Source organism: Myxine glutinosa, chromosome 1 (assembly GCF_964187855.1).
Source record: "Myxine glutinosa chromosome 1, kmMyxGlut1.1, whole genome shotgun sequence".
In the NCBI taxonomy this organism is placed as follows: domain Eukaryota; kingdom Metazoa; phylum Chordata; class Myxini; order Myxiniformes; family Myxinidae; genus Myxine; species Myxine glutinosa.
Genome location: NC_136261.1, coordinates 378,187,169 through 378,213,870, shown reverse-complemented (window position 1 = coordinate 378,213,870; position 26,702 = coordinate 378,187,169). Strand labels below are relative to the sequence as shown.

At 46.3% G+C, this 26,702-nt stretch overlaps 2 protein-coding genes across 5 annotated transcripts in view; both read right to left on the bottom strand.

Moving 5' to 3' along the window:
• The window catches only part of LOC144889548 (uncharacterized), a 121,078-nt gene that overhangs the window by 38,564 nt on the left and 55,812 nt on the right, over window positions 1-26,702 (bottom strand). The window lies entirely within an intron of this gene.
• The window catches only part of LOC137415872 (E3 ubiquitin/ISG15 ligase TRIM25), a 732,877-nt gene that overhangs the window by 684,133 nt on the left and 22,042 nt on the right, over window positions 1-26,702 (bottom strand). The window lies entirely within an intron of this gene.

Genomic DNA, 26,702 nt, shown 5'->3' with positions numbered 1-26,702 from the left:
ACAATGAGCAGAATTGGAAAAAAGCAAGGGAAAACAAGATGGATACATCAAAACTTTGGAAGCAATGGGAGGTCGTTTAATGGGTGTAGTAAAGATTATGCTTTTGCATGGGGGTGGTGAACCACTGTTTTGAAGACGTTGAGGGAAGAATGAGATTGAAGGGGTGTGTGGAAGGTGGTTCCACAGGTGGGGTGGGGGGGGGGGAAGAAATAAATGAGTGAAGGTGAACAGTAGTTCTGGAATTAGGTAGTTTCACTCGCAGGGGGTTGCTGGTGGACCGTGTGCGTCCTGCAGATACCTGGGTGGGGTTGGGGGGAGGGGCATGAAGAGGGAGTGGCAGAGCACAAAGATGGCAGAGTGTGCAAGACCAGAAATTATGCGGAATAATACAGAGAGATTCTGTCGGCGATGGCGAAGTGATAGGCCCATATACTCAGCTTCATCACGAGGGATTCCAATGATTGTGAAAGCCTTGGTTTTCATGGCATCAAACTAAGCAAGATGTGAGGCAGGGAAGCCAGCTCAGAAGGGATAGCAACATTCCAAGCTGCGGATGAACGCCTTGTAGATGGATAGTAGCTCAGGTGTGCCATGGATAGATTTTGCATGGCAGAGGATGCCCAGTTGGCATCTGACTTTGGAGGCCTACTTTGAAATGTGGTTTGCCCAAGAGAGATAATGGCTGAGAATGAGACCCAAGAGTTTAAGTGACTGAACCTTTCAAGACACGGGAGGATTTGTCATACAGTCATTTCGGAGATAGGGAGACGGAGTGTGTGGGATTTCTCAGGATTGAAAGTTTTCCAAGTGTTTGACAAGATTGTGATTTAGTGACGGGCTGAGAAGAGGGAAGCGGCTGCTGCCTATCTGTTAGAAGGATAAGCGATGACACGGCAGAGAGTGGAGTCATAAGCAAAAAGAGAAAGAGGTTTTTCCAGAGAGCCCTGCTCCCAGAGAGGATTTTCCAGGAGAGGAGAAGAAAGTGTTTTCCGTTAAGAGCCACACGATGGCTACGAGAGTGGAGTAAGTCACTACAGTCGGACTCTGACATTCACGAGGGATATGTTCTTGGAAAATGCCATGAATATCAGAACCGCGAATGTGAGGCCATTGTTTCAATGGGAAAAGGGGGGATGGGTTTCTGGCAGTTGCTAAATCATTGAAGATCCGCAAATGTCGAGGAAAATCCCACAAATTTGGAGGAAATTCCGTGAATGTTGTGCTGCCCCATGGTTTTAATCGGGAAAAGCGGGATGGATATAGGTTCCCAGCAGTTCCTGATTCATGACAAATGCCGTGAATGTGAGGACACCCCTCTAATGTGGACTGTTGTCGCAATCATCCATTTGATGCTTATTGATGGCATTTGGGGAGACATTTGCTAAAATGCTGCATAGTTGTCAACACTGAGAGAAGAAAAAGCAGTAGGACAGAAGGGATCCGTGGTGCGAGGGAAGAAAAAGGGACTCGGGAGTGAAGGGTCTCAGAGGTGTGTGTGCTCCCCTCTAATTATAGGAGGATTTTGTAATGTTAACCTTACATTTGTACATTCTAAAACACTCTTTTATGCAAAGTTGAAGCACAGTAATTATGTTTTTTCAGATAATTTAACCTTGTTTGTTTTATACATGTAACTGCTGAATATGTTTTTGTTTTGGACTTCAGATTGTGATAGAGGCCGAGGATGTACCTCTTTTTTAGAATGTACCAACTACCACATCCTCTTCAACCTCAATCACCCCTCCAGGTCTTCAAGACAGCTGTTCACCAGCATCTAATATCTTACCACATCCAAAACCTTGATCTTTTCTACCCTGGTTAACTGCCCTCTCTCTCTACTGTTCCTTTTGTCCTGTTGCAGCCTGATCTGTTCAGTGTACTAGTACTAGTTCTTCCACGAGCCTCGACTATGTATACAAAAAACAAAGTCCGTGAAATTTATTGTCATCTCCCTTGACATATCTCGTGCCTTTGATACGGTCTGGTACCCCACCCTGCTCTCCAAACTCTCCTCTTATGGTATCCATAGAAATCTCCACACATGGCTCGCAGACTTCCTCTCCTGTCGACGTCAACGTGTGGCTCTAAATGCAATTCTCTCACCTCCCACTCCCCGTCCAGGCTGGAGTTCCTCAAGCGAGTGTTCTGGGTGCTGTGCTTTTTTTGGTCTTCATCAATGATCAATCCGAGTCTCGGGAAAATCCTCTCTATCTCTTTGCTGATGACTCTACTCTCTGTCGCTCCATTCTTCATCCCTCAGATCGGCAGTCTGCAGCCTCCTCACTCTCTGCAGACCTGGACAAAATCACAGACTGGGCAAACAAGTGGAATATGTCTTTCAATCCTGACAAATCTCACACTCTTACGATGTCTCTCCGAAAAGACCGACTGGACAACCCTCCCATCCACTTTCTGAATAATCCTCTCCAAGAAGTTCTGTCACTCAAGCTTTTGGGTCTCACTATCTGCCATGATCTTTCCTGGGAAAACCACATTTCAAATCTGGCCTCCAAAGCCAGCCGCCGACTGGGCATCCTCTGTCGTGCGAAGTCCTTCCTTGGCACACCTGAGCTCCTCACCACATACAAGGCTTTCATCCGCAGCTCAATGGAATACTGCTCTCCCCTCTGGGCTGGTGCTCCTGCCTCACACCTACCTCGGCTTCACGCGGTTGAAACCAAAGCATTGAGAATCATTGGAATCTCTCATGTTGAAGCTGTTTCTGAGGGCCTCTGTGTCTCTGTCTCTGTCTCTGTCTCTCTCTCTCTCTCTCTCTGTCGCCACCTATCGGCTGTTGGTGCGTTGGGTGTAGCGTCATGGCGGCTGTGAGCAACTGCTCGGTGTTTTGGTGAGTCCGTTGTGAGTTTTCCCCCCTCTCCTGCCCTCCCCTGCCCCCCCTCCCTCTCCTTTTCAATCCTGTGTGCTTCGGCATTGTGTTTTCATCCTTTCTGCACCCTTGTCTTCGAGAGAGAGAGGATTGAGAGCGAGCCCATTTTGGGTGCGGCCTACTGGCTTTGACGACGCTTTGTAAGCCTTTTTTGTGCTTATAATGCACGTTTATTATTTACTTTAGTTCGGTTATTTAGGTTTGATACCTTCTTGTCCGGTTCGGACAAGGGGGGGGGGGAGCATTTCGCTGGTATGGCGAATACACGCTCTCGTTACGAGGCGTTCGAAAATTTAACACGTAAGCATGCATTCGCATGTGTTCCGCCTGAAGGAGCTCCGGCTGAGGACATCATCCTTGCCGTGGGATCCATCATAGGAGACGGTAATGTTCGTGCGGCATCACGAATGAACCAGAAATTTGTTGTCTTCGTGTCAGAAGAAAAACTCGTTCATGACGTCGTTAGTACCGGTCTAACCATAAAAGGGGGTCATTATATTACGGTATCCCCTATGGATATGCCAGCTACCAAGATAACAATATCCAACGTTCCACCGTTTATGCCAGGCGAGAAACTCCTATCCGTTCTGTCTCGTTATGGTAAAATTGTTTCCCGAATCTCAATGATTCCGCTCTGGTGTCGCAGCGATCGTGTTAAACACGTAATGAGCTTTAGGAGGCAGGTGTACATGATTCTCCCGGATCACGGAGCCGATACAGGTTTAAATATATCCTTTAAAGTATCGTTGGATGATCGGGAATACCACATGTATGCTTCCTCAGCCTCCTTAACTTGCTTTAATTGTGGAGAATTCGGACACGTTAAAAGATTCTGTCCTAGGGCCTCTTGTCCGAAGTGTGGTGAACCGGGACATAACGAAAGGGTTTGTAAAAAGGCCAATCCCTCCACCGCGCCTTGTGACACCCCGACCATGCTCGCTGACACCCGGACCGTATCTCCTGTTACCCCTACCGTACCTTCCGTCACCCGGACCGTATCTCCTGTCACCCCTACCGTACCTTCCGTCACCCAGACCATACCCTCTGACACCCCGACCGCACCTTCGGACGCCCCTACCGCACCTTCGGACGCCCCGACCGTACCTTCTGACACCCCGACCGTACTTTCTGACACCCCGACCGTACCCTTTGACCCCCCGACCGTACCCTCTGACATCCAGACCGTACCTTCTGACACCCCGACCGTACCTTCTGACACCCTGACCGTACCTTCTGACACCCCGACCGTACCTTCTGACACCCCGACCGTACCTTCTGACACCCCGACCGTACTTTCTGACACCCCGACCGTACCCTTTGACCCCCCGACCGTACCCTCTGACATCCAGACCGTACCTTCTGACACCCCGACCGTACCTTCTGACACCCTGACCGTACCTTCTGACACCCCGACCGTACCTTCTGACACCCCGACCGTACCTTCTGACACCCCGACCGTACCTTCTGACACCCCGACTGAGTCGTCTGTCACACCGGTGCTTTTCGATTCCAATGTGATGACACCCACCGATGTGACTGACACAACTAGCATTGCCCCCTTTCCCGAACCCATGAACGAAGAATCCATAGTGTATGCTAAAAAGCGAAGAGCACCAGCGCCAAGCAGTTTCGCTGGTGCTGCAAAGAAGGCGGTCATGGGCGGCACCATTTCCGGTGCACATGTGTCCGAGTGTCCCTCTGACATTCCCTCACTAACTGAGTACATGAATACCGTTGTCAATGACACCAGTGAGTCTCATTATGTAAATGAGCCGAAAAATAAAATTTGTACCTCTCACCTGGAAGTTTCCGAGTGTGAAACCTCCAGTGAAAGTATTACCATTTCCGAGCTGGGAAATGTTTTTCCGCTTGTCCCCCCTTTAAATACCGAGCAGACTAAGGATTCAATAAACGTTCCCACTGTACAAACGGGGCCGGCAAATCTGAGTTTGCTGGGATCTCAAACCCAAGCTCCGACACCAGATACAAATATCCACCAAAGTGTTAACGAGTGCTCTCGGGAACACCTTGGGAAACTTGTGAAGGTGCCTCCAGACAAGACCGCGGGGGCAGCGGGTAATACCCCAGATCCTGACGACATGTTATCTGACGTGTCTGAGTCCGAAGATGACATTGAGGCAACCGCGCTGTCACAAGCGATGACAGGTCACTCGCAGGTATCCCCTCAACTCATTCTTACCTTCCTTAACGAAACGTATCGTCACCGCAACATTGTCATTAAAGACAATTTCCCTGACTTGGCTGCATTCATGTGCACCGCAAAGTCAATAATCAAAGCGCGTGAGGATTTTGACCTGACGAAATCTCAATTCCACAGGTTAAGAAAGTTTGTTACCCGAGCAGGTGCGGAGTGTTCCCAAGCACAGGGCGATTTCATTACCACGGAATGAAAAACATTTCCTTTGCGACCTTAAACATGAATGGTGGGGGTGCAAGTCACCTCTGTCAGGCCCAAGTCAAAAACTTGTTTGACCGTAAAAAGGCAAATGTTCTTTTACTACAAGAGACCCACATCACACCTAACGTGGAACATGACTGGTGCCAAACTTTCAAAGGGCAATGCTATTTTAGCAATCTGTCAGCCTCATCTGCTGGGGTTGGGTTTTTTCTAAAGCCAGGTCTAGCTTTTGAGTCTTGTCATTTTCAGGAAGTCATAAAAGGCCGGCTTATTTCCCTTCAGCTTGCACATCAAAACTTCCGCTGTACCATTTTCAATGTGTACGCACCTAGTGAGAGCAGGGACCGAAAGGCCTTCTTCACCTCCATGGTAAACCACCTGAAATCAGTTGATCTCGACCAATGTGTGTGCATTGGTGGTGACTTTAATTGCACCTTTGACCCTTCGAAGGATAGAAACTCTGCAGAACCCCACCCCGAGTCCCATGCGGACCTATCCCGTTTCTTTAAGACGGCCGGTCTACTGGATGTTTGGCGATTGCATCACCCCAACATAGTCCAGTTTACCTGGTGTCGATGTGCCAATGGCCGGGTGTCTTCGGCAAGACTCGACCGCTGGTACATTAATGTACCCTTTAGGAACGTCGCGGCCTCTTCAGGTTGTTTTCCGTCATTGTTTTCAGACCACCATATGGTAACCTTAGATCTTTCTTTTCCTCGACCCACATGCAGAAATAGTTACTGGAAGTTTAACGTTAAACTTTTAGAAGATAGTTTATTTACAGACTCCTTTCGTGATTTCTGGGCTGAAATGAGTACTAAAAAATCTTCTTTCTCCTCAATTAGTCTCTGGTGGGATAACCTAAAGGCCCAAATTCGAGTATTTTGTCAACAATTTAATTCGCACTGTACCAATGTAAAACATATCACGATGGCTTGCTTGGAAGCAGACATCTTAAGGTTAGAGAGCAAGTTGGCCAATGAGAGCAACCCAGTGAACTATCGGTTGCTACTCGAGAAGAAGGCCCAATTAAGGGATTTGATCCATGAAAAAGCAGCGGGCACACTAGTTCGGCTAAGAATACAAAATATAAAGGTTTCAGATACCCCAACTAAGGCTTTCTTTCACCTAGAAACTGTAGAGAAACCAGCACGACTTATATCTTCGGTTTTGGACCCAGGGGGGAACATCCTAACAAATCCGAGTGATATAAGATTAAATGTAATCGATTTCTTTTCTGAACTTTTCAAGGCCAAAACAGTTTCTCACGAAATGATGAATGTTTTGACCTCTCATCTTCCTTCCGTGGCTGAGGCCCAACGTCTGGAACTGGATGCTCCAATTACCCTTCCAGAGCTAACCGGTGCACTCGCTGAGATGGAGTCGGGAAAAGCCCCTGGCATCGATGGCCTACCGGCCGAATTTCTTTCGGCATTCTGGGACATTTTGGGCCCAGAGCTGCTCAATGTTCTGGATGCATCTCTTTTATCCAGAGAATTACCGCTCAGTTTTAGAAGAGCAGTACTCTGCCTGCTACCCAAGACTGGCGATCTCCGACACCTGTCAAACTGGCGTCCGATCTCTTTGTTGTGCACGGATTACAAACTGTTTTCCAAGGTCCTTGCGAACCGGTTGAAGACAGTTATTGGGGACCTGGTGTCACCTGATCAAAGTTGCGGCATCCCTGGCAGATCCATCTATGACAACATATTCCTAGTCAGAGATTTGTTAACTGGTAAATGTGTCAAAGAGGATTTTGGATTGGTGTTTCTTGACCTTGCAAAGGCCTTTGATAGCATTGATCATGTGTTTTTGTGTCATGTGTTACAAGCTTGCGGGCTTGGCACTAATTTTAGAGCCTACATAGCTTTGTTATATGCAAACATCTCCAGCTTGATCAAAGTTAACAACGAATTTTGCCCACCCATAAAGGTTCAGAGAGGGAGGGGTAAGGCAAGGTTGTCCACTTTCAGGTCTATTATTTGCCCTCGCCTTGGAGCCCCTCTTAATCGCCCTCAGAAAGGATATCCCTGGACTTGTCCTTTCTCCAGGACACCCACCTTTGACCCTGTCAGCTTATGCCGACGACCTTTGTGTCATTATAAAAAGAAAATGCGACAGTGACGCCATGGCAAAGTGTTTGTCGGACTTCAACCTTGCCTCATCATTAAGGTGTAATTGGGGGAAAAGCAAGGCTCTCTGGATCCCCTTTCCAAAAAATGACTTACCTATGCCACCGTTATTACCACCACCTCCCCTTCCTGCAGAGCTAGTGTGGGCAAACGATGGCATCAAGTATTTGGGCGTCTTCCTCGGTCCTCCTCAGTATGCCCAGAACAATTGGGACAGGATCATTGACCAGGTAGATGGGCGTTTGAGCCGATGGAAAAGAGCTCTACCCCACCTTTCCTATAAGGGTCGCTCGCTAGTTGTCAACAACCTCGTCACTACCCTTTTGTGGCACCGGTTCATCTGCCTGCAACCACCGGAGGTTTTGCTCCAAGCTATCCAGAGGAAACTGGTGGATTTTTTTTGGGGAAGCTACCACTGGCTTCGACCCAGCGCCATATGTTGTCCCTTGGCCGAGGGTGGTCATGGCCTAGTCGATGTGAAATGCCGCCTGTTGGCCTTCCGGCTCCGCTCCATCCAACGCTTGCTTTATGCAGAACACCTACCAGGAAAGCCCTTAGCCTGCTCCATTCTTCAACGAGCTGGGAGGCTCGGATACGGACAGGAACTTTTCCTGACCAACCTTCAACACGTCGATACATCTCTGCTCCCAGTCTTTTATCAGAGCCTCTTGAATGCCTGGCAGGGCGTTTCGATAAGTCGCCAAACAGACTCGTATGGCACTAACATGTATGCACACGAGCCTTTATTTTTCAACCCACTTTTCCCCGATATCCCGAGGAGTCGCGACTTCTGCCAGCATTTTATAGTGGCCAACATCCTGAAAGTGTGTCATCTCCGACACGACTCTGGACAGGGATGGAAGCCTGCGAACGAGCTGGCGGACCTAACAGGTGTTCAGTCCAAGAGGCAAATCAGGAACATACTAAGAGCGGTGATCCGAAGGGGCCACCAGCTAGGCCTACATTGGACGCAGGACGCAGAGGTTGAGCCCACAGTCCCAAAATTAGGTGTCGCTTTTACCCCAAACGAGCTGCCCCCCATGAGCGCAGGGTCTCCCCCCTTCCATGTTATGAGCAGCAAGAGTATTTATAGGTCTTGTGTGAAACTTCTTCTTGGGGACCCACCTCTAGCTGGGGTTACCCGGTGGAAAGGACTCTTGCCTCCCGGTCCCCCCTCTGAGCCTTTATGGGATACAATGTATGCTGGACTTATTTCTAAAAGAACAGGTGACCTTCAGTGGCGTTTGGCCCACTGGATTGTTCCTTCCAATGCTGTCATTCGTTTTTTTTCCCCCATTTCCGGCTGTTGCCCCTTTTGTCCGGTGAGGGAAGATTTGTTTTATGCTTTCATTAATTGTGAAAGACTTTCTCCTTTGTTTCATTGGTTAAATTTTATTTCCCATAGATTGCAGGTTACCTTTTCTTTGAAAGCTTACATCTTTGGCTTTCCTCCCAAAAAGGGAACCACATCTATTGTATTCGGGTTCCTAACCGCTACTGCTAAACTGGCCGTATACCTGTCGCGGAAGGCGAAGCTGGGCGGCAGACCCATGCAGGAATGCAGTATTATGGTGTTTTTTAGTTCGTTGGTGTCAGCAAGGCTCAAGCTTGAATTTGGCTGTGTCCAAACTGCAAACGACCTTGCAAATTTTGTTGCGACCTGGTGTGTTGGAGGGATTTGTGAGGTCCAAGATAACAAATTGTTAATTTCTGTATAATACAGTGCGGGTGTTTCTTATACACTGTTCCATGCTTCTCCTTGCCGGTGTTCCCCCCCTCCCCCCCTGGTCTTGACCTACTCTTTCTTTCTTAAGTCTCTCCTCAGGGTTGCAGATGCGATTGTAAATTTGTACATATATAATTATGCCTAGTTTAGAAATTATGCCTAGATTTTCTCCTCGTGTGTTTTTTTTGGTATTTGCACCTTTTCTGTCGCTTGGTTTGCAGTGCACCGATTGTTTTTTCCTTCCGGGATTGCTATGATTTTACTGATTTTCCTGGATGAATTGCTTTTGGTGGTACTCTTGTTTTATACTTTTATAATAAAAAGAGCTTAAAAGTCATCTCTCTCTCTGTCTCTCTCTGTCTCTGTCTCTGTCTCTGTCTCTCTCTGTCTCTCTCTCTCTCTCTCTCTCTCTCTCTCTCTCTCTCTCTCTCTCTCTCTCTCTCTCTCTCTCTCTCCATATCTGCTGTGCTATGCGAAATACTTAGCGTATACCGCAAAGTTAAGGTGCACTGGGAGCAATCTCCTCGCACTGGTGATGGCCCAATTGTTTGTGAGCCAAGCCTCTGTTTCCCAAATTTAGAAGTCACTCCCACTGTAATGAATTCTGGTACAATAATAAAATATTTACCAAAAATACGTTTTGGATCTGCAGGTCTGGAAAATCGTGCAATATACTAGGCCTGCGTCAAAGCAATCCGGCCCTCCTTAGGAACTTGGCAGTCAAGGAAGTGGCACAATTGCTTGCCTACAGAATACCCCTTCCAACCTAACTGGAAAGCCTATTATCACATACTTATTCCAAAGAAAACTGCCGACCTGTCGTGGAGGTTGGCACATTGGGTATTACCCACCAATAAGCTCTTGCATGTTTTTTCTTCTGAAATATCTGACCATTGTCCCTTCTGTGGTGCTCTTGAGACCGTGTCACATGCTTATGTTGAATGTGCACGCTTGATTCCTTTATTTGGTTTGCTGCATGAAATGTGCATGAAGCTTTCTTTAAACTTTACTTTGAATTCTTTCATTTTTTGCTTTGCCTCAAACACACACCAAATAGAAGTGGCCCTAGTGAACTTTCTCGTTGCCATGGCAAAGAAAGCAATATATCACACGAGGAAAATGCAAATTGAAAATCCGACAAGATGTACAGATAACCTCCCGGCCTGTTTTAAAGGACTTGTTTTTGCCCGGATTAAAACAGAATTTTGTTTCTATACATATATGGATAAAGTATTGATCTTCAAAAGTATATGGGCATTGAATAATGCGCTTTGCTCTGTGCAAAATGGTGCGCTGATCACAGATTGATCACTCCTCGAGCATGATATGATTTCTTTGTGAGGAGCAAAACACTTTATTATTATTTTTCCTGTTCCCTTTCTTGATGTACTAATGGTCTTCATGTAAATGTTCCCTTTAAAATGGTTTTGCTTGTTTTTTTACCTCTGATTTGTGAAATGCTTTGTGAAATGGTTGTATTTATACGTTTTACAAAATATACTTTTTGATATTTTTGTAATAAAAGGATGTAAAAGTCAAAGTCTCTCTCTTTCTCTCTCCCTCTCTCCCTCTCTCCCTCTCTCCCTCTCTCCCTCTCTCTCTCTCGCGCCCCCTGCTGGTCGTTTGCATGCTGTTTGTACTGTCATGGCGTCTGCTTGTGGAGGCCTGTGAGTGCTCTGTGTTGTTGCTCCATTCCCCCCCCCCCCCCCCCGTTTTCCCCCCTCTGTGTCCTTGTACCTGTTCGTGGAGTCTTCCTGGTGATTCCCATATACGTTGAGACGGGAGAGAGAGCCGGAGAGCACAGGGTGATCGCTGGTAAGGGTTCGCCGTTTTTTGGGCGTCGCCCGATCGGTGTTTGCTCCTTCATCTTAAACCTCTATTTCCTTTTTTTCCTTTCGTTTATCCTTCCTTCAGTCTGTTTTGTTGCCTCCCTTTTCCGAAGTTAGGGAAATCGGAGAGGTCTGATTGCTTCCCATCCCCGGAGTTCGGGTAGGGAAGATTACATTATATATTCACCCTCCCCGAGTTGGGGAGGGGTTGTAAGTGCAGCTGTTCCAGCATGGCAGCTGCACTATCTCGATTTACGGCCTTTCAGAGCCTGACCCGTAAGCACGGGTTCTTTTGTGTACCTCCGGAACGTGAGGTTAGTGTCGAGGACGTTGTCCTCGCAACCGGTCGTGTTGTCGGGATCGACAAGGTTGTTGCCGCTTCGCGGATGAACAAGCGGATCGTTATTTTTTTGTCCGACGTGGATTGTGTCCCACAAATTGTCGAACAGGGTTTGACAATCGATCCAGATTTATTTGTAATGATTTCCCCACTAGATAGCCCAGCGATAAAAGTCGTGATATCAAATTGCCCCCCATTTGTATCCGACGATGTACTAATTAAAGAGTTGTCCCGATACGGTACCATCGTGTCTCATATCTCCATGATTCCCTTCGGGTCACGAAACAACGATTTAAGGCACGTGGTTTCATTCCGGCGGCAAGTGTTTATGATTTTAAAAAATTCCCAGAAGGATTTAAACCTTATAATAAAATTAAAACATCAACAGAACGAATATACAGTGTACGTGTCCACCAACGTTCTAAAATGTTTTGGCTGCGGACAATTTGGGCATGTTAAGCATGACTGCCCCCGAAAAGAGAATTCTCCACAAGTGCAACCTCCCCTCCGAACCGGGAATAAGCAACCCCCCCACCTTCCCACCACCGGTCCAAACCCTTCCACCACTGACCCAAGCCCTCCCACCACCGACCCAAGCCTTCCCACCACCGAACCAAACCTTCCCACCACCGAACCAAGCCCTCCCGCCGCCGAACCAAGCCCTCCCACCACCGACCCGAACCTTCCCACCATCGACCCAAGCCTTACCACCACTGATCCCAATCTGTCCACCACCGACCCAAGCCCTCTTACCACCAATCCAAACCCCCCCGCCGTACCCCCCTCCCCTCCCCTTGAAACAGGGGCCCCTCCCTCTACTGAAGGATCTAATTGCAGCCATCTCCTGTTAACTATAGATCTCACCCCCCAGGCGACATCGTCCAATTACAGCTTGTTGCCTGCTATAACTGATCCTACCTCTCCCGCCGTGGTAGCCGATGGGAATCCCCTCCCGATGATCACGTCCTCCCTCCCCCCCCTCCCCCCAAACCCTTGCAATCTCTTCCCACTAACCAGGACGAGTTTCAATTAGTCTGCCCAAAAGGAAAAAGACATCTGCAAACAACAGATGAAAACGGTCATCTCTTTAAAAAACCTACAACTGAAAACCGACAGCCCCTCCTCTCTGGCCTAGATTTGTCCCTCGTCACAGAAAATCGTTTCTCGGTATTGGAGGACATAGATGTGGATGAATCCTCGCCCTTGTCTACTGACCTAGAAACTGATATGGTTGAACCACAAAAATTAGTACCCCCCCCCCCTCCCCTGAAGATGGCTCATTTCTCTCCCTCCCCGTCCCCCCCCTCTATGGACTATGCCCCATCCGATAACGTGGAGGGATGTGATGACGGTGAGGAGATAAATGATGAAAACCAGTGTGACACACCATCTGAGCCATCTGATATAGATGACTCTGTTAGTGAATGTGGTAGCCTTAAGGAAGAAGAAATCCCTCCAATCCCTCCCTCCGAGATAAAAAGGTTTCTTAAGGACACATTCCCAAAAAGGAATGTTGTAATAGAAACCTTTTTTCCGGAGCTACCTGATTTTATACATTCCGCTAAACTGATGGTAAAACGGCCCCACGTTTTTAATTTCAATTCCTCCCAACGTCACCGTTTAAAGAAGTGGTTGCAAAAAGCTAAGAATGAACTGCTATCAAAAAATTGAGTGGTGGTCACTCCTCCTTATAGCTGTAATGAGTTTTTCCATTTGTAGCCTGAATATTAACGGAGGATGTAGCTCTGTCCGTAAAGTTCAAGTAAGGGATTTTTTATTACAGAAGAAAGTTGACATTGCCCTCTTACAAGAGACCCATGCCAACGACTGCTGTGTCGCAGAGTGGTGTAGGCTCTTCCCCGGCCTGTCCTTCTTTAGTAACGGTGACTCCCGCAAAGGCGGTGTCGCAATAATTCTTAGCCCCTCCTTTTCGCCTTCATCGCTTAAATTCGACGAAATACACAAGGGATCCCTAGCATCCCTAGAATTCCACTACTATGGAAAATTCTATACTATTTTTAATATCTATGCCCCAAGTACGCCTGTAGCTCGGCGAGTTTTTTTTAATGACCTTGGGACACACCTAACGTCCCTCGACAGTCAAAACGCCCTAAAAAACCAAGACAATCATGTCTGTATTGGTGGAGATTTTAACTGCACCCTCCAACCCCAACTAGACAGGAACAGTGCAGAGCCCCATCCTGCCTCCACAATCCCTCTCACCAAATTTTTAAAACAAATGAATTTGACAGATATATGGCGGGTACAGCACCCATCAATCAGGCAATACACATGGTGTCGATGCATTCAGGGTAATATTGTACTTGCTCGCTTGGACAAGTTTTATATTAATCCTCCACTTGAACGCCTCGTTCTGTCATCCAAAATTTGCCCATCAGGATTCTCGGACCACAGCGCAACATTTCTCAAAATTTCTGCCCCCTGCCCGAAACACAAGAGTGCTTTTTGGAAATTTAATAACAACTTACTTGATGATAGTACCTTTAAAGACATTTTTCCGGAAATTTGGAATATTCTGGTTGCCTCCCAAGGGAATTTCTCAAACCTCAGACAATGGTGGGATAATGCCAAAACGCACATCAGACTGTTCTGCCAACAATATCGCGCGTATGGTGTTCAAGAGGAAAGAAAAACCACAACCTTACTTGAAGATGAAATCCTGGAATTACAGGAACAGCTTCAGGGAACCGCAAGTGTGAGCTACCAGGGAATGAGGCAACAAATCCATGGAAAAACGGCCTTACTGAATTCCATATCCGAAAGGCGAGCACAAAATGCTTTATTGCGCCTGAAGATGAGGTACATACACGACCTTGATGCTCCAACCAAATTCTTCTTCAGCCTTAAAATGGGGGCCTCTTCGTCAATGATTACACGCTTGCTCCATGATGGGGAACTCCTTTATGAAGATGGCAGAATCAGGGAATGTGCCCGGAAACATTTTAAACAACGGTTTATGCGGCATGACATTAACCAGGATGCAATATCGGAACTTGTTTCTAACCTTCCAACATTGGCGGAGGATCAGAAGCAGCAGTTGGAGGATCCTCTTAGGTTACCTGAGCTCACCGCTGCCTTGAAGGCCTTGGAACCTGATAAAGCCCCTGGACTGGATGGGCTGACAAGTGAATTTTTCCAGTTTTTTGGGGACACCATTGGACCTCACCTACTGCGGGTATTGAATGAATGTTTAGAGGATGGACAACTGCCGTGGAGTTGCCGGAGAGCAGTCACCACCTTAATTCCTAAGAAAGCGGACACTCAACTTATAGAGAACTGGCGTCCTATTTCTGTTTTATGTACGGATTATAAAATTTTAGCCAAAGCCTTGTCTAATCGAATGAAACCTTTTATGAATGTACTAATAGGAGAACATCAATCCTTTTGTATTCCTGGACGTACTATTTTTAATAATATCTTTCTTATCCGTGATACCATTCGGTTTTGTAACAATTTTAATATGAATGTTGGTCTGTTTTTTATTGACCAAGGAAAAGCCTTTGACTGTATTGACCACATGTACCTTTTTAGAGTTTTAGAGAATTTTGGGTTTGGACCTATTTTTATCTCGTACGTTAAACTTTTGTATTGTAATATATCCAGTGTTCTTAAAATTAACCAAGTATTGTGTAGCCCCATTGCTGTACAACGGGGAGTACGGCAAGGTTGCCCGCTATCTGGACTTTTATACTCTCTTGCCATCGAACCTCTTCTGCTCCAGTTACGTACGCACATTTCTGGCTTCACTGGATTAATTCTTACCACACCGCTAAAAGTCTCTGCCTATGCAGATGATGTCTGTATTTATATAAAAAATAGTGCTGACGTCACTGCGGTGGCTCAGGCACTAAAAACATATTGTCAGGCTTGTTCAGGCCAGGTAAACTGGAAGAAGAGTGAAGCCCTTTGGATAGGACCTGGGGATTGCCCGCCAATTGTCCTACCAGGAGGAGTGAACTGGCAGAAAAGTGGCATTAAATACCTCGGTATTTTCCTCGGAAACAACACCTTTGAGCAGAAGAACTGGGTGGGATTACCAGACAAGGTAATGGCAAAACTGGCCCGCTGGAAAGGACTTCTTTTTCAACTTTCGTACCGCGGAAGAACTCTCGTCATTAACAATCTTGTCGCCTCTATGCTATGGCATAAGATGATATGCCTACAACCGCCCGGGAGCCTTCTTATTACACTGCAAAAGAGCATTGTCGACTTTTTCTGGAGCGGGAAACACTGGCTCCAACCCCCCGTGGCATACTTACCACTCACTGAAGGTGGCCAAGGTCTTATTGATATCCGCAGCCGGATTATGGTCTTCCGGCTTCATATCGTGCGCCAACTTGTATATGGAGATGAAGCCCTACTCTGGAGGCCTCTGGCTAACTGCATATTACAGCTTACATGCAAACTGGGTTACGACCGAGAACTTTTCTTGATGAACCCTCATCAAATCGATTCATCCTTGCTGCCCACCTTTTACCAAGGGGTGATGAACGCCTGGCAAGCCCTGTCCTTTTCCCGTGAAATGGCAACATACAACATGGAAATGTTGTTGAATGAGCCCCTATGCTACAACCCCTTCCTGGAAAACAGCTTGAATAATAGGGGACTCGTTCAACGCTTTATTGATGCCAAGCTGCTACGAGTGAAAGACCTCATGACAGAGTCTGGGAGCTGCCGGCTGAGTGCTGCCGCTGTGGCACAAAAAACCGGAATAAAATCTGTCAGGATCATCTCTCGGTTCCTTCAAGGGATATCCACAACGTATCGTAATACCTGCGAGGAACTTGGCCCTTCCCCCGAGGAAACAGCGGGTGACTTCCCCAAACTCCTAGTCTTCAGCCCGCCACTTAATCTGTCCCCTGGCCTGAACAGCCCTGATGATACTGCATTATCCCTTCCCGCCTTTCCAAAGAAAACTTTGTACAACGCGTACGTTAAAATTTTATACGCAAAAACATTTTCTGAGCACCCGAGGCTTCGATGGCGGGATGTTTTACCCCCAATACCACCCAATTGCCCCAATTGGCGAAGTTTTTATCTCTTGCCTACTCCAAAGTATGTTGGAGATATTCAATGGAAACTTGTACACTGGATTTTACCTTATAATGTTTTACTGAACCGGTTTTCTACTGCTAACTCTAATCTATGCCCTTTCTGTGCATCCATTGAAACCCTACCGCATATATACCTTGAGTGTGAATGATTACAACCTCTTTTTACATTCCTTCAGGAACGTTTTGTGAAGCTTGGTTCCCTCTTCAATCACAATGTTTTTATTTATGGTGTTTTAGGACCGTCTTCCCTTAGAAATGTGGTTTTAATGAATTTTTTAATTGGCCAGGCCAAGTTTGCAATTTATAAATCCAGGAAGAAAAAAATGGGAAACGCTTCTGACTCGTCATGTGATGTACTGCTCACCCTTAAGGCTCTTGTAAATGCAAGACTAAAGCTAGAGTACCGGTTTTTTTAAATGAACAAGAATTTAACATGTTTTAAAGAAAAGTGGGTTTTTAATGATGTCATATGCACACTTGATGATGATGATTTGATAATAATTTTTCCTTGAGACCATTTTTATTGTGTTTTGTTTCTTTATGACTGAACATTACTGATTTTTTGTACTCTTGTAATAAAAGGAAGAAACAGTCAGTCTCTCTCTCTCTCTCTCTCTCCCTCTCCCTGTCGGTGCGTTGGGTGTGGCGTCATGGCGGCTGTGAGCAACTGCTCTGTGCTTTGGTGAGCCCGTTGCGTTTTCCCCTGCCCCCCTCCCTCTCCTTCTCCATCCTGTGTGCTTCGGCATTGTGTTTTCATCCGTTCTGCACCCTTGTCTTCGAGAGAGAGAGAGGATTGAGAGCGGGCCCTTGTTGGGTGCGGCCTACTGGCTTTGACGGCGCTTTGTAAGCCATTTTTGTGCTTAGAACGCACGTTTTTTATTTACTTTAGCTCGATTATTTAGGTTTGATACCTTCTTGTCCGGTCCGGACAAGGGGGGGGGGGGGGGGGGGAATTTGATCTGTTTGTTGGTGTTCGACAAACATTGGGTTCTCTCGGTTCTTGGCTACGACCTTTTCTTTGGTCGAGTTAGAATGGCGGGCGAACGTTTCCGCATTGATACGTACGAATCGCTAACTCGTAAACATGGGCTAGCTTGTGTTCCTCCCAACGAGGTGGAAATTAACGATGTGCTTTCCGCCATTGGAAACATCGTTGGTGCACACAGTATTCGCGCTGCCTCTCGTATGAATAAGAAATTTGTCGTTTTTTTGGTCCGAGGAGCACATGGTAGCGAGTGTAGTCGAACAAGGCTTGTTCATTGAACCGAACACGTTCCTCTCTGTGTTTGCTTTACAAGCCCCGACGGTAAAGATTAACATCAGTAATATCCCGCCATTTATTAGAAATGAGGAGTTATGTGAACAATTAAACAAGTTCGGTAAGGTCGTATCGAGGATTTCGATGGTGCCGATGCGAAATGTTTGCGATCGATTCAAACATGTCATGTCCTTTAAGAGAGTGGTGTACATGATACTGCCTGCAAATGTAAAAATGCTCAATGTCGTGTTGAGTGTGAAAATCAACGGCTTTGAATACAAAATGTATGCCTCCTCGGAGGCTATCATGTGTTTCGAGTGTGGGGCTTACGGGCATGTGAGGAGTGCCTGTCCCAATGCGGTTAAACCTTTAACCGCAGGAACGCGGAGGATTGGTGAGGAGCGACTCCTCTTCACCGCACCATGAAGGGGAGGAGGCGGATCGAGTGGTTAATCCACCCACCGCACCGACTGCGGTGAGTGAAGCGCCAGACCCGTCCCCCCCGACCGGGGGGGGGGGGGGTGGGGGAGGGAGTGATAGACTTAGAACGTGAGGTGACTAACCCTGCCCCTCCACTTAAGGTGGGAATAAAAGTGGTTGAACCCTCTCTCATTTCGTCCACGATACACGACAGTGCGGACGATACCATGGAAGTATCCGTAGTGGACACCAGGAAAAAAGGTCAGAAGCGTTCAAGTGATGAATCCTGTGATTCCGAAGAAAAACAAAATAAGATTCAGATCGTGTCAGGTTCGCAGGACCTCCAGGGTGAGGCCTACACCGGAAACTCCTTGGCGGTAATGGAGATGGTACAGGAAGTGTGTGTACATGAGGAAGATTCGCTGGCACCACTTGCTGAGATTGAGTATGACCCGGAAAATAGTCGATCCTCTCAGGATGTGGTAAGTCCTTGTCCTGATAACCAAACTCGCTCAGACGAGTTAGCAGCTGGATCTGCTAGTGAGGAAAAAATAGATAAAGGGGAAAGTCCTTGCGACTGTGAGGATAACGTTAACCCTTCCCTGACAGATAAAAATGAAAGGGATGATGAGGTGGGGGACATACTTATAGCCACAGAGGATATGGTAAATTTGGAAGGGTCTGCAAAGAGTGCGGAGGTCCTTGACCCTGTAGAATTGCTGTTTCCAAAACTAAGTGTTCAGCAAATAGGAGGAAAAGATGCAGATCAAGATGAAGCACTTGATTCTGATGAAACCTCTTCTACTCCACTCTTTAGTGCTTCAAGTGCTCAAGAGAGTGAGGCGTGTGATGACAATACCATCACCATGGTTTCTCAAGAAAATGTTATCAAGTTCCTTGAAGAAACGTTCAGGAAAAGACATGTAAAAATCAAAGACTACTTTCCGAATCTGCATGATTTTATTTTGACTGCAAAGAACATGATTCGTGAACCTTATCAGGTTAACATGTCAGAACCTCAATTCCAGAGGCTAAGAAAATGTGTAACTCGAGCGGGCAAGGAACTTTATGAATAGTTAACAGAGTGGAGATAAAAGTAGCATCCTTAAACATCAACGGTGGTCGCAGTTGTGTGCGTCGCCTCCAGGTGTTTCAAATGTTTCAGAATGAAAAAATTGATGTGCTGATGTTACAAGAGACGCATGCAAATCAGTCTTCTGAGGTTGAGTGGCGTAATATCTTTAAAGGTTGTCACTTTTTCTCCAGTGCTTTCGTTGATGCCAAGGCTGGTGTTGCAGTAGTCTTACATCCTAGACTCCAGCCGTTGGAGATCAGATGTAGAGAAATTTGCAAGGGCCATTTACTATCTGTGGAGTTTGTCAGCGGTAACCAAAAGATTTGCACGACTAATGTATACTGCCCTAGTGCGAACTCTGCAAGAAGTGCTTTTCTTCACAAGTTAGCAGGTTTTTTAAGCACTATTGACCTGTCCATGTTGGTTTGCTTGGGGGGAGACTACAACTGTACCCTCAACCCACAACTTGATAGAAACACTCCTGAGCCTCATCCACCGAGTGCAAGGCCTTTGGCACAGCTCATTTAAAAATTCCAACTTGTGGATGTGTGGCGGGTACAGAACCCTAATATCCGGCAGTACACGTGGGTTTGTGCCGCAAGAAATCTTTTGACAATGGCTCGTTTGGATAGATTTTATGTTAACCATGATAAGGTAAATCTTGTCAAGAATTCATATATAAGGCCATCTGGTTTTTCTGATCATCACATGGTTGTTGTTGTATGTGGCCTACCTCATCACGTGTGTAGAAGTGCATATTGGACTTTCAATGTCAAACTTTTACAAAGTGAGCATTTCAAAGAAGCATTCAGAATGGTATGGAAGGAATGTGAAATGCAAAAGTTTTCCTACCTAAATTTAAGGCAATGGTGGGATTGCACAAAATCCCAAATTAAGTGTTTTTGCCAGCAATACTGTCGTTATAATACCTGTAACACACTCGGTGTGATAACTGCCTTAAAAAACGATATACTTTATTGTGAGCAGAAATCTGGAATGTCCAACGAAAATGTCCAGCAGTTGTCAGAGAAAAGAACACTACTGGCTGAAATGGTGAGAGAGCGTGCATCTGGTGCTTTCGTCCGACTGCGAATGGACAATATCCAACTTGACAAACCAAACAAAGACTTTTTCAACCTGGAAAAGACAGCCAAGATCCCTCAACAAATTCACGCTTTGCGCTCTTCTGCCGGTGCGCTTCTGTCTTCTCAAAGTGACATCAAAGATGAATTACGAAACTTTTATTCAAAGCTGTTTGCCTTGAGAACTGTGAATCAGGAAAACAGAAACGAGATGTTTGAACTGCTCCCATCCTTGTCTGAAGACCAGCGACAACAACTGGAGCCTGGCATCTCTCTCGGAGAACTTACTGTTGCTCTTAAAGGAATTCAAGATGGGAAAGCCCCTGGACTTGACGGCCTCTCAGTTGAATTTTACAAGGCCTTTTGGGACATTCTAGGCCCTACTCTACTTGACATCTTTCATGATAGCCTTGAACAAGGTGAATTGCCACTAAGTTGCCGGAGGTCAGTTTTGTGTCTCCTTCCAAAAAAAGTGAACTTGCAAGACGCCACAAATTGGCGGCCTGTGTCACTCCTAAATACGGACTATAAAATATTGTCGAAGGCGCTCGCGATACGTCTAAAGGAAGTCATCCCCCTTTTGATTGATATTGATCAGTCTTATTGTGTTCCTGAGCGTTCTATTTACGATAACATTTTTTTGGTGAGAGACTTGATCAGTCTCGGTCGTACTACATCTCATGGTTTTGGTTTGGTTCTTTTAGATCAAGAAAAAGCTTTTGACAGTGTTGACCATTCTTTTTTGTTTGCTGTACTACAGAGAGCTGATTTTGGACAAAATTTTGTTTCCTATGTTAAGTTGTTGTATGAAAATGCATCCTGTCTGTTGAAGGTAAACAACAGCTTATGTTGCCCTTTTCCCTTTCAGCGAGGCATCCGTCAGGGCTGCCCGCTTTCAGGAATGCTATACAGTCTCTCGGTCGAACCTTTACTAGCTTTGCTCCGAAACTCAGTGGAAGGAGTCTCCTTAACAAAAAACCACAAAATGGTTACTTCAGCTTATGCGGATGACATTTGTGTTGCTGTTTCCAGCCAAAATGATGTGGGTGAGATCTTTCGATGTCTGTCCCAGTTTGAGCTCGCCTCCACGGCAAAAGTAAATTGGAACAAAAGTGTTGCCTTATGGGTGGGCCCCAGTCCACCTTCCTCAGCTCTGCCTGTGTTACCAGGAGGAATGCAGTGGAACAAAGAGGGGTTTAAATATTTAGGGTTATTTCTCGGAGTCCAAGCATATGAACAAAAAAATTGGGAGGGTTTCTTGGAAAGAATTAAGCAGAAACTGGCTAGATGGAAACGGTTGCACCACCTTCTATCGCTTAAGGCAAGGGTGACAATAATAAATAACCTGGTGGTTCCTTTTATTTGGCATAAAGTTATCCCCCTCCAACCTCCGAGATACTTGGTCACAGGCATTCAGAGGGTTCTAACTCAGTTTTTCTGGGGAGGCCACCATTGGCTTGGACCAGACACGGTGTGCAGACCCCGAAATGCAGGTGGCCAAAGCTTGATACATGTTCCGAGTCGGATAATGGCTTTCCGCATGTGGACAATAAAGCGTTTATTGTATGGTGAGTGTGTCCCGTGGCAGCCTCTCACAAACGCTTGGCTGCAGGAAGCAGATGGGTTGAAGTATGACCGAAAGCTCTTCCTCATGGACCTGCAGCATGTCAACACGATTCTGCTCCCCGAGTTTCATCAGAGCCTTCTGAATGCCTGGCAAGTCCTTGGAATACAACGATTAGAGGTGTCCTACGATGCAAAAAAATATATGCATGAGCCATTGGTTCTGAATCCTTTATTCCCTGAAATTTCAACCTCCAGGTCATTTATGCATTGCTTCACCTGTAATGGAATAAACAGCGTGCGAGACCTGATGAAGCCTTCCCTAAATGGATGGTTATCCACCGGTTCTCTCACATCAAAAGTGGGGGTTCGGTCATCTAGAATGGTGGACAAAGTTTTGAGAGTTGTGATTAAAACTTTCAGGGAATTAAATATCGGGTGGACTGGGGCAGATGAAGTGGTGGACTCTCGTCTCTATTTCCCCGAGCTCCAAGTCACCTCAAAAAAACAACAGGGTGTCTTCTCAAAGTCAGATGGTTGCGGTGTGTTCCATGTGATGGGGAAAAAAAGTTATTTATGGGATATGCCAAGAGGTGCTTATACCAGGTTTCACAAAACCTTTAAAAAATCGGTGGGATGAGATCATTCCGGCTAATTCGTTCCTATCTCCAGTGTGGAAAGAGATGTATAGGTCTCCAACCTTAGGTCGAACCGGAGACTTAAATTGGAGACTAGTTCATCAGGCCCTGGTCACCAAATACTTACTTAATAAGTTTGATCTTTCTGTACTGAATGTTTGTCCTTTTTGTGAAGAGGCTGAAAATGTGACCCATGCTTTTGTGAAATGTAAGAGATTGGTACCCCTTTTTTGTTTCCTCCAACAGCTCTTTTATAAATTTCAGTTTGTTTTTTCTGTTGCAATTTTTGTGTATGGCATTGAAAGGAGCACCAAGAACAAGACAGCGGTCCCTTTCTTGAAATTTCTGTGCGGAATTGCTAAACTCGCAATATATAAAACTAGAAAGATCAAATTGAGTGGCAGAGATGAAAATGTGCTGTTTTGCTTTAAAGGAATAGTGTCGGCCCGGATACGTTTCGGCAGTGTGAACGACGATTGTTTTACAGATGAGGTGTTGAGTTTGTTTTTGTAAATTATACTTACGCTCAATGTCCACATATACATGTATATACTTTCTTTTTGCTTGTACAACTTTCTTTTTCTAGTAAAAATTTTGCGGTGTTCTTCCATGTGTGTTTTGATACTTTTATAATAAAAGCACATAAAAGTCTCTCTCTCTCTCTCTCTCTCTCTCGCGCCCCCTGCTGGTCGTCTGCATGCTGGTTGTACTGTCATGGCGTCTGCTTGTGGAGGCCTGTGAGTGCTCTGTGTTGTTGCTCCATTCCCCCCCCGCCCCGTTTTCCCCCCTCTGTGTCCTTGTACCTGTTCGTGGAGTCTTCCTGGTGATTCCCATATACGTTGAGACGGGAGAGAGAGCCGGAGAGCACAGGGTGATCGCTGGTAAGGGTTCGCCGTTTTTGGGCGTCGCCCGATCGGTGTTTGCTCCTTCATCTTAAACCTCTATTTCCTTTTTTTCCTTTCGTTTATCCTTCCTTCAGTTTGTTTTGTTGCCTCCCTTTTCCGAAGTTAGGGAAATCGGAGAGGTCTGATTGCTTCCCATTCCCGGATTTCGGGTAGGGAAGATTGTATTATATATTCACCCTCCCCGAGGTGGGGAGGGGTTGTAAGTGCAGCTGTTCCAGCATGGCAGCTGCACTATCTCGATTTACGGCCTTTCAGAGCCTGACCCGTAAGCACGGGTTCTTTTGTGTACCTCCGGAACGTGAGGTTAGTGTCGAGGACGTTGTCCTCGCAACCGGTCGTGTTGTCGGGATCGACAAGGTTGTTGCCGCTTCGCGGATGAACAAGCGGATCGTTATTTTTTTGTCCGACGTGGATTGTGTCCCACAAATTGTCGAACAGGGTTTGACAATCGATCCAGATTTATTTGTAATGATTTCCCCACTAGATAGCTCAGCGATAAAAGTCGTGATATCAAATTGCCCCCCATTTGTATCCGACGATGTACTAATTAAAGAGTTGTCCCGATACGGTACCATCGTGTCTCGTATCTCCATGATTCCCTTCGGGTCACGAAACAACGATCTAAGGCACGTGGTTTCATTCCGGCGGCAAGTGTTTATGATTTTAAAAAATTCCCAGAAGGATTTAAACCTTATAATAAAATTAAAACATCAACAGAACGAATATACAGTGTACGTGTCCACCAACGTTCTAAAATGTTTTGGCTGCGGACAATTTGGGCATGTTAAGCATGACTGCCCCCGAAAAGAGAATTCTCCACAAGTGCAACCTCCCCTCCGAACCGGGAATAAGCAACCCCCCCACCTTCCCACCACCGGTCCAAACCCTCCCACGACTGACCCAAGCCCTCCCACCACCGACCCAAGCCTTCCCACCACCGAACCAAACCTTCCCACCACCGAACCAAGCCCTCCCGCCGCCGAACCAAGCCCTCCCACCACCGACCCGAACCTTCCCACCATCGACCCAAGCCTTACCACCACTGATCCCAATCTGTCCACCACCGACCCAAGCCCTCTTACCACCAATCCAAACCCCCCCGCCGTACCCCCCTCCCCTCCCCTTGAAACAGGGGCCCCTCCCTCTACTGAAGGATCTAATTGCAGCCATCTCCTGTTAACTATAGATCTCACCCCCCAGGCGACATCGTACAATCACAGCTTGTTGCCTGCTATAACTGATCCTACCTCTCCCGCCGTGGTAGCCGATGGGATCCCCCTCCCGATGATCACGTCCTCCCTCCCCCCCCTCCCCCCAAACCCTTGCAATCTCTTCCCACTAACCAGGACGAGTTTCAATTAGTCTGCCCAAAAGGAAAAAGACATCTGCAAACAACAGATGAAAACGGTCACCTCTTTAAAAAACCTACAACTGAAAACCGACAGGCCCTCCTCTCTGGCCTAGATTTGTCCCTCGTCACAGAAAATCGTTTCTCGGTATTGGAGGACATAGATGTGGATGAATCCTCGCCCTTGTCTACTGACCTAGAAACTGATATGGTTGAACCACAAAAATTAGTACCCCCCCCTCCCCCCCTCCCCTGAAGATGGCTCATTTCTCTCCCTCCCCGCCCCCCCCCCCCCTCTATGGACTATGCCCCATCCGATAACGTGGAGGGATGTGATGACGGTGAGGAGATAAATGATGAAAACCAGTGTGACACACCATCTGAGCCATCTGATATAGATGACTCTGTTAGTGAATGTGGTAGCCTTAAGGAAGAAGAAATCCCTCCAATCCCTCCCTCCGAGATAAAAAGGTTTCTTAAGGACACATTCCGAAAAAGGAATGTTGTAATAGAAACCTTTTTTCCGGAGCTACCTGATTTTATACATTCCGCTAAACTGATGGTAAAACGGCCCCACGTTTTTAATTTCAATTCCTCCCAACGTCACCGTTTAAAGAAGTGGTTGCAAAAAGCTAAGAATGAACTGCTATCAAAAAATTGAGTGGTGGTCACTCCTCCTTATAGCTGTAATGAGTTTTTCCATTTGTAGCCTGAATATTAACGGAGGATGTAGCTCTGTCCGTAAAGTTCAAGTAAGGGATTTTTTATTGCAGAAGAAAGTTGACATTGCCCTCTTACAAGAGACCCATGCCAACGACTGCTGTGTCGCAGAGTGGTGTAGGCTCTTACCCGGCCTGTCCTTCTTTAGTAACGGTGACTCCCGCAAAGGCGGTGTCGCAATAATTCTTAGCCCCTCCTTTTCGCCTTCATCGCTTAAATTCGACGAAATACACAAGGGATCCCTAGCATCCCTAGAATTCCACTACTATGGAAAATTCTATACTATTTTTAATATCTATGCCCCAAGTACGCCTGTAGCTCGGCGAGTTTTTTTTAATGACCTTGGGACACACCTAACGTCCCTCGACAGTCAAAACGCCCTAAAAAACCAAGACAATCATGTTTGTATTGGTGGAGATTTTAACTGCACCCTCCAACCCCAACTCGACAGGAACAGTGCAGAGCCCCATCCTGCCTCCACAATCCCTCTCACCAAATTTTTAAAACAAATGAATTTGACAGATATATGGCGGGTACAGCACCCATCAATCAGGCAATACACATGGTGTCGATGTATTCAGGGTAATATTGTACTTGCTCGCTTGGACAAGTTTTATATTAATCCTCCACTTGAACGCCTCGTTCTGTCATCCAAAATTTGCCCATCAGGATTCTCGGACCACAGCGCAACATTTCTCAAAATTTCTGCCCCCTGCCCGAAACACAAGAGTGCTTTTTGGAAATTTAATAACAACTTACTTGATGATAGTACCTTTAAGGACATTTTTCCGGAAATTTGGAATATTCTGGTTGCCTCCCAAGGGAATTTCTCAAACCTCAGACAATGGTGGGATAATGCCAAAACGCACATCAGACTGTTCTGCCAACAATATCGTGCGTATGGTGTTCAAGAGGAAAGAAAAACCACAACCTTACTTGAAGATGAAATCCTGGAATTACAGGAACAGCTTCAGGGAACCGCAAGTGTGAGCTACTAGGGAATGAGGCAACAAATCCATGGAAAAACGGCCTTACTGAATTCCATATCCGAAAGGCGAGCACAAAATGCTTTATTGCGCCTGAAGATGAGGTACATACACGACCTTGATGCTCCAACCAAATTCTTCTTCAGCCTTAAAAGGGGGGCCTCTTCGTCAATGATTACACGCTTGCTCCATGATGGGGAACTCCTTTATGAAGATGGCAGAATCAGGGAATGTGCCCGGAAACATTTTAAACAACGGTTTATGCGGCATGACATTAACCAGGATGCAATATCGGAACT